This window comes from Macaca nemestrina, chromosome 7 (genome assembly GCF_043159975.1).
Source record: "Macaca nemestrina isolate mMacNem1 chromosome 7, mMacNem.hap1, whole genome shotgun sequence".
In the NCBI taxonomy this organism is placed as follows: Eukaryota; Metazoa; Chordata; class Mammalia; order Primates; family Cercopithecidae; genus Macaca; species Macaca nemestrina.
The window spans coordinates 63,287,455-63,302,317 of NC_092131.1; the positions used below are offsets into that span (position 1 = coordinate 63,287,455).

Consider the following 14,863-nt stretch of genomic DNA (forward strand, 5'->3'; position numbering starts at 1 on the left):
CACGTATTCACAAAAACATAGTTTGGAATTAGAACTTATATTTAAAAGGGAAACTAAGCATAAAAGTTTGGAAAATTTGCAACCTAACAGTACGATAGAAAAGAAAAACCCCTGAGGCAGGGCACGGTGGCTCAAGCCTGTAATCCCAGCACTTTGGGAGGCTGAGACGGGCGGATCACGAGGTCACGAGATCAAGACCATCCTGGCTAACATGGTGAAACCCCGTCTCTACTAAAAAATACAAAAACCTAGCCGGGCGAGGTGGCGGGCGCCTGTAGTCCCAGCTACTCGGGAGGCTGAGGCAGGAGAATGGTGTGAACCCGGGAGGCGGAGCTTGCAGCGAGCTGAGATCTGGCCACTGCACTCCAGTCTGGGTGACAAAGCGAGACTCTGTCTCAACAAAAAAAAACAAAACAAAACGAAAAGAAAAACCCATTTTCTGAGGGGAAATTCAAGCCTACTGTAGAAATTTGCATAAGTAATGAGGAGCCAAATATTCATCTCCAAGACAATGGGGAAAATGTCTCTAGGGCATGTCAGAGACCTTTGTGGGCAGCTCCTCCCATCACTGGCCTGGAGGCCTAGGAGAATAAAAATCATTTCATGGGCCAGGCCCATGTGTGTAATCTAGGGACTTGGTACCTTGTGTCCCAGCGGCTCTAGCCATGGCTAAAAATAGCCAAGATAGAGCTCAGGCCATGGCTTAAGAGGGTGCAAGCCCCAAGCCCTGGCAGCTTCTATGTGGTGTTGACCCTGCAGGTGCACAGAAGTCAAGAACTGAGGTTTGGGAGTCTCTGTCTAGATTTCAGAGGATGTATGGAAAATCTTGGATGTCCAGGCACAATTTTGCCGCAAGGGTGTGGCCCTAATCGAGAACCTCTGCTAGGGCAGTGCAGAGGGGAAATGTGGGGTTGGAGCCCCAACAGAGTCCCCACTGGGGCACTGCCTAGTGGAACTATGAGAAGAGGGCCACTGTCCTCCAGACCCCAGAATGGTAGATCATTGATAGCTTGCACTGTGCATCTGGAAAAGTTGCAGACACTCAATGCCAGCCCATGAAAGCAGGTGGGAAGGGGGATGTACCCTGCAAAGCTACAGGGACACAGCTGACCAAGGCCATGGGAACCCACTTCTTGCCTCAGCATGACCTGGATGTGACCAGCATGACCCGGATCTCAGCATGACCCGGAGATCATTTTAGAGCTTTAAGATTTGACTGTCCTGCTGGATTTTGGACTTGCATAGGCCTGTAGCCCCTTTGTTCTGGCCAATTTCTCCCATTTGGAACAGGTGTATTTACCCAATGCCTGTACCTCCATTGTATCTAGGAAGTAACTAACTTGCTTTTGATTTTACAGGTTCATACGTGGGAGAGACTTACCTTGTCTCAGATGAGACTTTGGATTTGGACTTTTGGGTTAATGCTGGAATGAATTAAGACTTTGGGGGACTGTTGGAAAGGCATGATTGTGTTTGAAATGTGAGGACATGAGATTTGAGAGGGGCCGAGAGTGGAATAATATGGTTTGGCTGTGTCCCCACCCAAATCTCATCTTGAATTGTAGTTCTCATAATCCCCATGTGTCATGGGAGGGACCTGGCAGGAGGTAATTGAATCATGGGGGTGATTATCCACATGCTGCTGTTCTTGTGATAGTTAGTGAGTTCTCATGAGATATGACAGTTTTATAAGGGGATTTTCCCCTTTTGCTCAGCACTTCTCCTGTCTGCCACCATGAGAAGAAGAATGTGTTTGCTTCCCTGTATTAGGGTTCTCTAGAGGGACAGAAACCATAGGATATATATGTGTGTGTATACACATATGTATATATACATACACATATGTACATGTATGCACACACATCTATACACATATACACGTATATATGTGTAGATACACATATATGTATAGATGTACATATACACACATGTACACACATGTACATACATGCATGCATATGTATATGCATGCATATATACACACATGTATATCTATGCATATATACATATATACACACATATGCACACACGTATATAAACGTGTGTGTATATAAATATGTATGTGTGTATATGTGTGTATATATGTACATATACATATGTGTGTATATACATATATACACATACATATATATAAACATACATATATATGGAGTTTAAGTAGTATTAACTCACAATCACAAGATCCCACAATATATGTGTGTGTGTATATATATGTTGCATATATATATACACACACATATATAAACATATAAATACACACATATATAAACATACATATATAGAGTTTATTAAGTAGTATTAACTCTACTATATATGTGTATATATACACACATATATATATAAACATACATATATGGAGTTTATTAAGTAGTATTTACTATATGTGTGTGTGTATATATGTATATATGTGTACATATATACATATATATACATACACACATATATATATAAGCATACATATATATAATACATACACATATATATAAGCATACATATATATATAAATGGAGTTTATTAAGTAGTATTAATGCACACAATCACAAGGTCCCACAATAGGCTGCCTGCAAGCTGAAGAGCAAAGAAGCCAGTCCAAGTCCCAAAGCCGAAGAACTTGGAGTCTGATGCTCAAGGGCAGGAAGCATCCAGCATGGGAGAAAGCTGTAGACTGGGAGGCTAAGCCAGTCTAGCTTTTTCACATTTTTCTGCCTGCTTTATATTCTGGCTGCACTGTCAGCTGATTAGATGGTGCCCACCCAGATTAAGGGTGGGTCTGCCTTCCCCAGTCCACTGACTCAAATGTTAATCTCTTTTGGCAGCACTCTCACAGACACACCCAGGATCAATAGATTGCATCCTTCAGTCCAATCAAGTTGATATTCAGTATTAACCATCATGAATCAACCCCTTGTCAACTTGAACCCATACACATCTCCTGAGAGTGTACATAATCTTCAAATAAAGACAATAATAAGGTCATGATTATGCCTAACATGATACAACTATCCTTCATATAACTGGAAATGCACCAGTCCCCAACCCAAATGCTATTACATAGAGTTAACAATACTTAAATGCTGATATGAAGTCAATAAATATTATGTCACATGATTAAAAAAGGAAATGAAATGAAGATATTTTCTTAGTACAAGTGTTTACTTGCACAAAGATGTTTGTAAGAAAAGAAGTAGGAAATACTCATGACAATTACAGTCCTCATTTCTGCAACTGATCACGTGGTCATAGCTGGTATTGATGACTACCTTCTCCTACTACTTGTTCTGTATTCCCTTTTCCTTCAGCAAGCACCACAGCAGGTCGTGATTTTTTTTTCCTGGTGCAGTGACCCGAACCTTCATTCCTAAAGGGTCTGGACCATTTGTAGTCCTGCCTGGATTAGGCTGTTGTAGTTTCCCATTGACCTTAATCACAGGGCATGATAATACTAAGAGACACCCTAATGGATCTCCTGTGTTCCACACATACTCTTCCTTCCTCCATTGTGGAATAGTAGACTGATTTTATCTTGATAGTTTGGGTCAGTCACCCCAGCCAACACTGTAACTCCATTCTTAGCCTGCTAACTTAAGGGTAGGAGGAGCCCAAAGTGTCCAGGTGGCAATCTGAACTTTCAGTTTAATAGAATCATTGTTGTGTCTCCTGGTGGCAGTATTCCTCCCTCTGGAACTAATACATTTAGGCCAGGAGAACATAATGTTGTGGGAACAGGAAGCAAAAATTTTGCTAGTGGATCACTAGGGGTGATGGTGAGTAATGCCACTTTCACTTCCACCCCTAGATTCCTGGACCCATGAATCCTGGCTATGGGAAGAACAGTACCATATATTGGACGCTGATTCAGAGCATACACGGCCTTCTGGAGAACTTTGTCCCAGCCCTGCAAAGTATTGTCCCCTAGTTGGCATTGTAATTGTGATTTCAAAAGGCCATTCCACTGTTCTGTCAATCCAGATGCTTTGGGATGATGGGGAACATGGTGAGACCAGTGAATCCCATGACCATGAACCCACTGCTGCACTTCGTTAGCTATACAGTGAGTGCCTTGGTCAGAGGCAATGCTGTGTGGAATACCATGACGGTGATAAGGCATTCCATGAGTCCATGTGTGGTAGTCTTGGCAGAGTCATTGCATGCAGGATAGACATACTCATATCTAGAGTAAGTATTCCAGTGAGAACAAACCTTTGCCCTTTCCATGAAGAGGTCCAATATAATCAACCAGCCACCAGGTAGCTGGCTGATCACCCCGAGGAATGGTGCCATATTGAGGCCTCAGTGTTGGTCTCTGCTGATGGGAAATTGGGCACTCAGCAATGGCTGTAGCCAGGTCAGCCTTGGTGAGTGAAAGTCCATATTGATGAGCCCAAGCAAAACCTTCATCCCTGTCACCAAGGCCACTTTGTTCATGGGCCCATTGGGTGAATGCAGAGGTGACTGGTAAAAGAGGCTGAGTGGTGTCCACAGAGTGGGTCATCCTATCCACTTGATTATTAAAATCCTCCTCTGCTGAGGTGGTCACCCATTGGTGAGCACTCACATGGGATACAAATATCTTCACAGTTTTTGACCACTCAGAGAAGTTTATCCACATACTTATTCCCCAAATTTCTTTGCCACCAATTTTCCAATCATGCTTCTTTCAAGTCCCTAACCAACCAAACCATTGGCTACAGCCCATGAATCAGTATATAATCACACATCTGGGCATTTTTCCTTCTATGCAAAGTGCACACAGGTGCATTGCTCAAAGTTCTGCCCACTGGGAAGATTTCCTTTCATGGCTGTTCTTCAGGGATGTCCTAGAAAGGGGCCGTTGTGCTGCAGCTGTCCACTTTTGGGTGGTGCCTTCATATCATGCAGAACCATCTGTGAACCAGTCCCTAGCCTTCTCTACCTCTGTCAACTGATCGTAAAGAACTCCCCATGAGGCCGTCAGTGCAGGCTGGAAGAGAGAAGGCAGGGTGGCTGGAGTGGCGACCATGGGCATTTGAGCCACTTCCTTATGTAACTGACTTGTGCCTTCAGGACCTACTCAAGTCTGATCATGTGTATACCACTTCCATTTGATGATGGAATGCTGCTGTGCATGACCCACTTTATGGCTTGATGGGCCATAAAGCACCCAGTTCATGAGAGGCAGTTCAGGTCACATGGTGACTTGATGGCCCATAGTCAAACATTCGGTTTCCAGCAAAGCCCAGCAACAGGCCAAGAGTTGTCTCTCAAAAGGAGAGTAGTTATTTGCAGAAGATGGCAGGGCCTTGCTCCAAAATCCTAGAGGTCTTTACTGTGATTCACCTATGGGGGCCTGCCAAAGGCTCCAAACAGCAGCCCTATCTACCACTGACACCTCAAGCACCATTGAATCTGCTGGGTCATACGGCCCAAATGGCAGAGTAGCTTGCAAAGCAGCCTGGACCTGTTGCAGAGCCTTCTCCTGTTCTGGACCCTACTCAAAACTGGCATCCTTTAGGGTCAGTTGATAAATGGGCTGGAGTAACACATCCAAATGAGGAATGTGTTGCCTCCAAAATCCAAACAGGCCCACTAGGTATTGTGCCTCTTTCTTGGCTGTAGGAGGGGCCAAATGCAGCAACTTATCCTTCACCTTAGAAGGAATATTTTGACAGGCCCCACACCTCTGAACCCCTGGAAATTTTAATGAGGTAGAAAGTCCCTGAATTTTAATCGAATTTATTTCTCATCCTCTGGCATGCAAATGTCTCACCAATAAGTCCAGTGTGTTTGCTCCTTCTTGCTCACTGGATTCAATCAGCATAATATCATCAATGTAATGGACCACTGTGATATCTTGCAGAAGTGAAAAGCGATCAAGTTCTCTCCAAATAAGATTATTACACAAAGCCGGAGAGTTGATGCATCCCAAAGGTAGGACAGTCAAGGTATATTGCAGGCCTTGCCAGCTGAAGGCAAATTGCTTCTGGTGGGCCTTATGTACAGGAATGGAGAAAAAAGCATTTTCCAAGTCAATGGCTGCATACTAGGTACCAAGAGATGTGTTAATTTGCTCAAGCAATGAAACCACATATGGTACTGCAGCTGCAATTGGAGTCACCACTTCGTTAAGCTTATAATAATCCACTGTCATTCTCCAAGATCCATCTGTCTTCTGCAAAGGCAAAATGGGAGAGTTGAATGGGGATGTGGTAGAAATCTTTCAAGTCCTTGATGGTGACACTAATCTCTGCAATCCCTCCAGGGGTGCGATATTGTTTTTAATTTACTATTTTTCTAGGTAGAGGCAGCTCTAATGGCTTCCATTTGGCTTTTCCTACCATAGTAGCCCTCACCCTACCAGTGAGGGAGCTAATGTGGGGGTTCTGCCAGCTGCTAAGTGTCCTGACCCGTGGGGTCGTCAATGTAGGCCCTAGAAGAGGGAGTGGGAACTTGGGGGAACAAGAGACACGAGAAATGGAGACAAGACAGTATCCTGATCAAGTCTCGTTTATTGGTGGCAGTGTAATGCCTTATATAGACTGGCAGGGGCGGAGGTTGGGCCAGGGCGATGATGGTGGCCCTGCGGTGGGCGTGGCCAGGTAGGTTTCCGTTTCTTCGGTCGGACATCATGTTGCGCCTGCGCCGTCAGTTGGTAATTTTCCCGGGCGCGGGATGGCGCCTGCGCTGTAAGTTGATCATTTTCCCGGGCGCGGGAAAATGGGTGATGAAGAACCAGGAAGAGCGCCATTTTGTATGAGATATCAGTACAGGGAAGAAGGTAAATCTAGGGAGGAGGTATAGAGTGGAAATGTATAGAGCTCAGGCGTCAATCGTCAGTTATTAATCTCTATGGCCGGGCCACGCAGCTCCGGACAGCTAAGTATGTCTGTGCCAATTATGTATTCTGGCACTGGAAAAATGACCACACGATGAGTCTGGGGACCCACTGGACTCACTGTAAGCCAGACCTGGGCTAAAACTCCGTTAATTACCTGACCTCCATAAGCCCCTACTTTAACTGGAGGACCACAATGACATTTTGGGTTCCCTGGAATCAATGTCAGCTCAGAGCCAGTGTTCAGTAGTCCCCGAAATGTCTGATCATTTCTGTTTCCCCAATGCACAATTACCTGGGTAAAAGGCTGGAGGTCTGCTTGGGGAAGGATGGGAGAAAGATTAATGGCATAAGTTGTCGGTAGTGTAATGAGGTCCTTCTTTAAGGGGACCCGGCCTCCCCTTTGTTCAAGAGGTTCTGGGTCTATAAACTGGTTCAAGTCTAGAAATTGATTGAGGGGCCATAATTCTCTGTTTTTATGATTCTAATTAGTCTTTTGTCCATTTGACCAGGAAGATTTCTCCTTATATAAATTCAGTAGGAATGCAGTAGGCTTCCTATCAATTTCACTTCTAGGAACACCGTGATTAATTAGCCAATGCCAGAGCTCTACATGAGTCAGACTATTCTGATTGCAGCTTTGCCTCTGATGTCCATTATGGTAGCTGTGCCCACCTTATCTTTGATGGCTGAGTGCCACCACGTGGTCCCTGCCAGCCTTGGGATCCAATCATTCCCATTGTATTTAAATTTATTTGTGAATGACTGCAGTTCCCACCGTTAGATCTGACATGTAGAGAAGAGCAATTACAGAGTTCTTCATAGATGCGGGTGCTGCCTTCACAAACCTATTTTGCAAAGCATTGGTCAAGGGTGTATCTTCTGGACCCTCCCAGCTGGGACGAATAGGTCTAAAATGAATAATCCACTCCACCATTTCCAACCTCCTTAAGCCTTTGGATTCCTCTCTCTACATTAAACCAAGGGAGATGAGGCATTTCCAGCTTGCTCACAGTGGGCCATCTTTTAATCCATATTTCAGCTAAGCAAGCAAATAAACTATTAGAACATTTTTTAACTCTCTGAGCTGCAACATTAAAAGCAGAGTCCTTACTTAGTGGGCCCAAATCAGTAAATTCAGTCTGATCTAACTCTATGTTTCTTCCACTATTAGTCCACATCCTTGATATCCATTCTCATGCCTGTTCTCCAGATTTCTGCTTATCTAAATTAGAAAACTCAAGCAGTTCCTTTCAATTGTAGAGTGTGACCCTCATGGGTCACACTCTGAACTTCACCTCTAGGGGTCTGCTGGGACTTTAGTTATAGATCTAGAAGCAAACAGGGGTGTTGGGGGTGGTTCCTTAGGAGAATAAACATTATCTTGCCTGGTAACTGCCTCAGGGGAGGCCATCACTGTTGCCTCATGCAGCACAGGGTTTATCTTCTCAGACAAAGGTGGAAAGGCTGATGGCAGCATGGGTTGGGGAGAGGATGTTGCCACTACTGGGGATGGGGAAGCTGCTTCTTCTGGGAAAAAAGGGCTTATCAGAGTTTACAAGCTCAGTGTCCCCAGCTTTATCAGGGTGCTCCTACGTCATCCCCATTCCAAGTTTCAGGGTCCCATTCTTTTCCAATCAACACCCTCACTTAAAACAGTAGATACCTGGTCAAGGCTATGCATGCACCTTTCGTTGCAGGTCAGCCACTTGCATAATAAGAGCTTGTGTCTGTTCTTCCACAATTTCAGCTCTTTCTCTACAGGAGATAAGACTCTCCTTCAGGGCAATCTTAGCAGATTTGAAGCTCAGTATCTGCCTCTGAAGCTGGGAGTTAGAATCCGAGTTAATCATTTTCTTTCATCACTTTGGTCCCAGTGAATTTAGGAGCAATCAACCAACTTCATTATGTTCCTTGGTTCTCCACGTAAGTCAAAGTTATTGTGTGTAGTCACTGATACCCTTGCCTCTCATGAGAAGTGAATCAGTTGTGTCAAATTCATTTATTTTGCATAACTCTCTAAACAGTTCATGCCAAGGACTATCAGTGTTCTCTGTACTATTAGAAGTAGAGTCCTCAGCATATTTTTGTCTAATCATATTAAGCAGCCAACTCCAGAAACCCCAAAACCAACGAAAGAACTCCATCCTTAATATTCTGTTCCTCTAGAACCACTCCCAATACCAAAAGCTGTATTAATCAGGGTTCACTAGAGGAAAAGTACTAATAGGATATATATGTATATATGAGAGTTTATTAAGTAGTATTAACTCACACGATCACAAGCTCCCACAATAGTCCATCTGCAAACTGAGAAGCAAGGAAGCCAGTTTGAGTCCCAAAGTCGAAGAACTTGGAGTCCGATGCTTGAGGGCAGAAAGCATCCAGCATGGGAGAAATATGTAGGCTGGGAGGCTAAGCCAGTCTAGCCTTTTCACATTTTTTTTTTCTGTCTGCTTTATATTTTGGCAGCACTGGCAGCTGATTAGATGGTGCCCACCCACATTAAGGGTGGGTCTGCCTTTCCCAGCCCACTGACTCAAATGTTAATCTCCTTTGGGAACACCCTCACAGACACACACAGGATCAATACATTGCATTCTTCAATCAAGTTGACATTCAGTATTAACCATCACATTCCCCTTCTGCCACAGTCTTAAGTTTCCTGAGGCCTCCCCAGCCTCGTGGAGCTGTGAGTCAATTAAACCTCTTTCCTTCATAATTTACTCAGTCTTGGGTAGTTCTTTATAGCAGCATGAGAATGGACTAATACCTCACTTCTGGTACCAAAATCAGTATTAGGGTTCTCTCTCTCTCTATATATATCTCCTATTAGTTCATATATATATATATCCTATTAGTTCATATATATATATCCTATTAGTATGTGTGTGTGTGTGTGTGTGTGTATATATATATATATATATATATATAGGAATTTACTGAGGAGTATTGACTCACACAATCACAAGGTGAAGTCCCACAATAGGTCATTTGCATACTGAGAAGCAAGGAAGCCAGTTCAAGTCCCAAAACCTCAAAAGTAGGGAAGCCAACAGTGCAGGCTTCAGTCTGTGGCCAAAGGCCTGAGAGCCCCTGGCAAACCACTGCTGTAAGTCCAAGAGTGCAAAGGCTGAAGAACTTGGAGTCTGATGTTTGAGGGCAGAAAGCATGCAGTATGGGAGAATGATGGAGGCTGGAAGACTCAGCCAGTCTAGTCTTTCAAGTTCCTCTGCCTGCTTTTTTCTAGCTGCACTGGCAGCTGATTAGATGGTGCCCACCCAGATTGCAGGTGGGTCTGCCTCTCCTATTCCACTGACTCAAATGTTTATCTCCTTTGGCAACACCCTCACAGACATACCCAGGAACAATACTTTGCATCCTTCGATTCAATCAAGTTGACACTCAATATTATCCATCATAGGCACCCTGGGCTATAATAGTTGAACCTATTGTTTCTATATTAAATAGAATAAGAAAACTATTACATTAAAGGTAAGTTATTATATTGAAAGAACTTGGAATTAGAATCAGTTTAATTGCCTACTACCTAATTTTCTAACTGCATAACAATGGAAAATATCTCTAAGCATTTTTTCTTTTTTTTTTTTTAAATCTCCAATGAAGTAGGGCTAATGCCATCTCTCTTACATTGTTGAGAGGAATAATGTAATTAATGTACTTAAAAAGTTAACATGTAGCTTCTGAAGTTCAGCAATGTAATCTATTTGTCTCCCTTTCTATTACAGTTTTCTGTCTTCTCAGTTGATACTTCCTATGAAAGAGTATCTATTACTGCCAGGTTTTCCCATGGTTCTGTCTCATTTCTAGTGCCAACTTTCCTTTTCTGCCACCTTTGAGATCAAAGAAGCATGCTGGTCTGCCAAAATACCTTTGTGGGCCAGGAAACTACTCAGCTTGGAAAACAGGCAAGTTCTTTTCAGTACTCGCCATTTCTTTACTAGTTCCCTCTTTTATAACTGTCTCTCCTGTTTCAGGCCATGGTGTCTGAAGTCTCAACTTAAAAGTTTAGTTCTGATAAATAATTATCTTTTTAGTATGGGATAATAAAATATGTGCATTTGGGGAAAATATTTTCCAACGCTCTAAAATGTTCTAGAGGGTGGGTTCCCAGAGATTGAGGTTTTTAAGTCAGAAAGACAGTTTTTGATACTAAGGATTTCCTGGAGACCTCAAATCTCAAAACAGAGGTGGCTGCCACTCTTTACCCAAAAGGCTAGCTCATCATTCAGCAGTTACCAGCCGGTATATCATGGGTTTATAAGCATATCAGCTAAATGTGGCCACTAGTCTTTCACTGGAATATGTCCCAGATATTGGGACTGCAGAATATATTTTACAATAATAGAAATGCAACAGTGGGAGTATGATGGAGACTCTCCTCCACTGCACCATATTTCTTGGGCACTTGGTATATATCCCATGTAATTTAAAGTCACTTTTATGTAACAGTGAATCATTGACAATCACTGAATGTGAATGCTTTGAGTTTGGGTTTCATATTCTTTATCTCTGTGGAATGGGTGGAACTGTATACCACCAGTCCTGTGTGGCAGTGTCAGATTACATCAAATAAAGAAATTTTCACAAAATTCTCAAAACTTTGATGATAAATTGGTAATTAAAATATTTCATATAGTAAAACTGGCATTTCACTTGGAACATTTTGGTGATTTTATTTTGTGATTATAATTGGTGATTATACTTCCTTTCCAGAACAAAGGTGCATGAGAATTTTTAGAGCAGCAGAGAAGTGCCCTGGTACAATCATACAGCAGTCTGTGGCCGGTAGACTTTCCCACATAATACCAAATGGTAGCCAACTATAATAGATAGGGTAGGGGAGCTACAATGACAGGCCTCACAGACTCATCAAAACTCACTTCAAGCAGCCTGCTGTCATCAGGATCTGTTGACCAAGTATATCACCATGGGACTCAAGAGACTCTGAGGAGTCATTGCTGATGTTACATATAGTGTCCATATGAACACCACCAAATGTTTGTTTCTTTGTGCTTTTTTGGTGGAATGCAATTCCTAACCTTTGCAAGTGTCAGCTCTAAGGCATCAGTGAAAAGAACCACATTTTTATATAAAAAAGAAGTTTTATATCTTTAAGAACTTAGACAAGTTTTTGGTTGTGAGCACAGAATTTTTACACCTTAAAGCATCAAACATATTATCTCAGCCTGAAAATATTCAAGGCCAAGAATCACCTTGCTGTAACAGAACTTTAGTACAATCTCTGTAGATTGAATTTTTATAAAAATCTATATTATTGGCACTACCAGAATGAATTAACTGTGAAATTAGTTCTTGTAAGAGTAGCCTTATTGGATGGAATTATTTTGGTTGTGTTTATTTAATTAGAGGATAATGTCTGACAAATGTAATACATTTAGGTTTAATATTATTTATTTTTATGACAATAATTAGCCAAGATATTGCCTACTACTCCATTCCCCAACTAGCCACTTCTTGTGGGAATTTCTCATTTGGGATAATAAGAATACATCAGGACTGAGGAGAAATCATATCGTTATTTCCAAGACATGCAATATCTGGACAGGTGGGAGGTGGGGAAGCGAACATTTTGGGGATAGAGCCGGCTAATTTCCATCACTAGCACGTGAAACCTAGGAGGTGGTCAATAGCTGTTCCTTCTGTGATTTCAGCACCTTTATCCCCCGATATAATGGATCCTAAGTTATTTATTGGAAACTTCTAGAAGTATTTTGTGTATACTCCTTAGCATATACTTCTTCCAATGACAGCATAGACAGCATAACCCCCAATATTTTTTCTTTTTCTTTCTTTCTTCCTTCCTTCCTTCCTTCTTTCCTTCCTTCCTTCCTTCCTTCCTTCCTTCCTTTCTTTCTTTTCTTTCTTTCTTTTTCTTTTTCTTTCTTTTCTTTCTCCTTCCTTCCTTCCTTCTTCCCTTCCTTCCTTCCTTCCTTCCTTCTTTCTCTCTTTCTCTTTCTTTCTTTCTTTCTTTCTTTCTTTCTTTCTTTCTTTCTTTCTTTCTTTCTTTCTTTCTTTCTTTCTTTTCTTTCTTTCTTTCTTTCTTTCTCTTTCTTTCCTTCCTTCCTTCTCTTTCTCTCTCTCTCTTTCTTTCTTTTCTTTCTTTCTTTCTTTCTTTCTTTCTTTCTTTCTTTCTTTCTTTCTTTCTTTCTTTCTTTCTTTCTTTCTTTCTTTCTTTCTTTCTTCCTTTATTTCTTTCTTTCCTTCCTTCCTTCCTTCCTTCTTTCCTTCCTTCCTTCCTTCCTTCCTTCCTTCCTTCCTTCCTTCCTTCCTTCCTTCCTTCCTTCCTTCCTTCCTTCCTTCCTTCCCTTTCTTCTTTCTTTCTCTCTCTCTTTCTTTCTTTCTTCTTCTTCTTTTTTTTTTTTTTTTTGATTTGACCTCTTTCTTGTAATCTGCCCTCTGGCATTTGAGTAACCATATTCATTGGATTTCCCTGTCTTTCATTGATATTCTGAAGTCCTTTAAGGGTCAAAATCATATTTGTTTTCTCCAGTGTCCTCAGAATTCCCAATTCCATTCTGTATTGTTAACAAGCAGGAAGAAAACATGCTCTCGTTTTTAGCTTTACACTTTCCCACGTGGGTACCAAAGCAGTCTTGCTTGTGCCCCTATGCTGCTCCAACTACTGACGCTTTGTAGCTGAAAGAAACTTGTTTGCCTGACCACTTTATTACTTTGGGCTAACTACTCCCAGAAGGTGTACCATTTCTTCACCTCAACAGGTTTCTAGTGGGTGTCTTGCCATGTATAGAGCTATAACTCTCTGTCTTGGACTCAAGTTACTTCCACCACCAACCTCTGTCTTGCTAGCTTCTCTTCCCCCTCACCCTTGATAAGTCAGTGTGAATTGAATTTCCAAAATTAGGAAGCCCTATTGGGTGAAATCAGCTTTTTATTGTCAAGGTCAAAGCCATTTCAATCAGGTGGGGGTGCAATACCCATTTAATGTCAAAGATTCTTGAATGCTCACTAGGAGAGCGGGTTAAAGACACTACTAAGCAAAAAGGCAGAAGGATCAGGGTTTGACTTGCAGCAAAATTACTGCTGGGTGAGCTAGGGCTATGTTTGAATGGGCCAGGGGCTAGTAGAGTTGGGACGGTCCAAGAAGTAGGAGAAACATAAAGCATTAATTTGCTTTCTTGGGTAGTGATGGTGGGTTTTTTCATAAGGCACTAGAAGTAATCTAAAATGATTCTTCCAGAGACGGAGGTAAGAAAATTAGGAAACTGTAGATAAAAATATCAGCATACCATATGTTAAATTGTTTCCTTCTACATACTATAAACAAGTTGAATAAATAAAAAACTTCAAATATATATTAATTTTACTTAAAACATTCCATATTTGGGCTGTCTATGTTAAAGGAAAATATCAGGGTCATGGTAATTAACAAATTAGGTCATATTTGGCTCACAGTAAATATATTTTCAGTACTCATAAGGCTCAAGAGGGCAAAAATTTCAAGCTAAATGGGACAGGTATGAAATGAAAATAAAGTGAAGTTATTTTTCTTATTGTCTTCCAAAGGCTGTGTTTTTTTTTTTGACCGTTAAAGCGTTTTTATCCTGCTTATGTTGAATTGTTCAAGAGAACAAAGGAATATGGCAAAGATCAACATGCTAGGATGTGCTTCCTTTTGGATAAGCCTCCTTAGTGAAGCCAGGCATCACACTCTCCAAACCCAATGTTCTAGGCCTCCTCAAGGTTTTCCTTAAGGGTGTGTGCATACATTCTTGTTGATTGTTTTTACTCTTCCAAACCTGTTCCCCCATTTAGGAAATGAGAGAATAGGCCTAAGCTAGTACTCTTCAACTCTGGCTGTATTTCAGGATTTCCTGTGGACTAAAAAATACGCTGTTGCCCAAATTCCCTTTTGAGAGGCGCTAACTGGGAGTTCTGAGGAGGGGCCTTGAAGTTTGTATTTTACTAGGTGATTCTAATGTGTTGGAAAGGTCTAAGACAAACTGACTAAATAGTCTCTTACCCCTTTAAAAGATCAAAGTGGATTTG

General features: G+C 41.7%; 1 long non-coding RNA gene across 1 annotated transcript in view; it reads left to right on the forward strand.

Annotated features, from left to right (window-relative positions):
• LOC105481906 (uncharacterized) overlaps nt 1-10,701 on the forward strand; it is a 101,590-nt gene extending 90,889 nt beyond the window's left edge. The window contains exon 3 of the long non-coding RNA XR_011625370.1: nt 10,643-10,701. This is a non-coding gene — a long non-coding RNA (uncharacterized lncRNA). The remainder of the gene's footprint in view (nt 1-10,642) is intronic.
• The last annotated feature ends 4,162 nt before the right edge of the window (nt 10,702-14,863 follow it).